Source organism: Etheostoma spectabile, chromosome 9, assembly GCF_008692095.1.
Source record: "Etheostoma spectabile isolate EspeVRDwgs_2016 chromosome 9, UIUC_Espe_1.0, whole genome shotgun sequence".
In the NCBI taxonomy this organism is placed as follows: Eukaryota; Metazoa; Chordata; class Actinopteri; order Perciformes; family Percidae; genus Etheostoma; species Etheostoma spectabile.
Genome location: NC_045741.1, coordinates 23,441,561 through 23,443,104, shown reverse-complemented (window position 1 = coordinate 23,443,104; position 1,544 = coordinate 23,441,561). Strand labels below are relative to the sequence as shown.

Below are 1,544 nucleotides of genomic sequence, written 5' to 3'. Positions count from 1 at the left end.
GGAGACAGTCTTTGCGGGCGCCGGCTGGGGGTCCGCGTCGTCAGCGGAAGTCGCCGGCTGGGGGTCCGAGGCGGATCCCAGGGAGGACTGTCCAGTGCACACTCCCTGGGCATCCGCCTCTGCGGGTGCTGGCTGGGGATCCGCATCGTCGGCGGAGCCGGCGCGGGGGTCCGCCTCGGGGAACCGGCGCTGGTGTCCGCCTCGTCGCGGGTACCGGGCTGGGGGTCCGCCTCGTCGGCGGGTACCGGCGCTGGGGTCCGCCTGCTCGGGCGGGGTCCCGCGGCTGGGGGTCCGAGGCGGATCCCAGGGAGGACTGTCCATGCATACTCCCTGGGCGTCCGCCTCTGCAGCGACGGCTGGGGGATCTGCATCGTCGCAGGAGCCGTCGCTGGGGGTCCGCTTCGTCGCAGGAACCGTCGGCAGGGTCCGCTTCGTCGGCGGAGCCGGCTGGGGATCCGGGTCGACGCGGGCGCAGTCGGCGGCTGGGCTCCGTGTGGCAGCAGGCGGCGGCGGCTGGTGCTCCACGGCTGCAGCAGCGGCGTCTGGAACCCCGCGCGGTATCCGGGAGAACTGGTCAGTTACGACTCCCCGGGAATCGGTCTCAGAGGGCTCCGGGAGGGGACCGAACTCTGCGTCCACCTTTCCCACCGCACCATCATGGAGGTGCCAAGTCTCTGTAAGTCCAACCTCGTGCATGCGGCAAAACGCGCGACATAAGGTCCGCCAACGGGTCGAGTGGGGAGAGCGGCTGAAACCGATACTCTGCTGGGTCCATATTGTGGTTATCCTTCTGTACGTTACGGCAGGGTGGAGACCCAAACGCAGAGAACCAGGGCAGGCAAGAGCAGTACAACGGGTTTATTTAAACAGTACAGGACAAGACTGGGAACAGGCAGTCCAAAAACCAGGGGAATCCAAAACACAGGAAATCCAAAAACACAAAGGGCAAGAAGTCCAAAACCAGGTCCAGGGAAGATAAAGGTCCAAAGACAGGTAAACAACGCAGGGAACACTCACAGGGAATGTAGGCAGAACAGCTGGAACGTAGACACAGACTTTTTCACAAGACACAAGGATCTAACAAGAGGCAAAGGGAACACAGGGGTTAAATACATGAGGTAATGGGAAACAGGTGAGACGTCAGGTGGATCACATTAGGGCGGGGCAGGACAATCAGATAAACAAAGTAAAGCTGGACTAGACAAGACAAGACAAGACAGGAAGCTGACTACTAAAATAAAGCAGAAGCATAACAAACACACAGGGAAACATAAGACAGAATCTATGACACCAGACTAGGGAGAAAACCGGGACAAAAACACAGGGAAGGCCAAACGGGAAAATAACCCCAAACAAAAACCCCAACCCACAACACCCTGTTCTGTTTTTAAAGAAACAACATTAGGTTTTTCAATCAGATTGATAGTCAAACTGGAAATGTCCCCGTATTTCTCCCTTCCCAGTTTTGATCTCGGACGTCTGGTGAATTTATATCATATCAGAATATTCTATAACTGTTAAGCCCACTATGCCTATTAAAATAC

The 1,544-nt window shown here is 57.4% G+C and overlaps 1 long non-coding RNA gene across 1 annotated transcript in view; it reads right to left on the bottom strand.

The window, feature by feature from the left end:
• The window catches only part of LOC116696089 (uncharacterized), a 14,745-nt gene that overhangs the window by 12,152 nt on the left and 1,049 nt on the right, over positions 1-1,544 (bottom strand). The window lies entirely within an intron of this gene.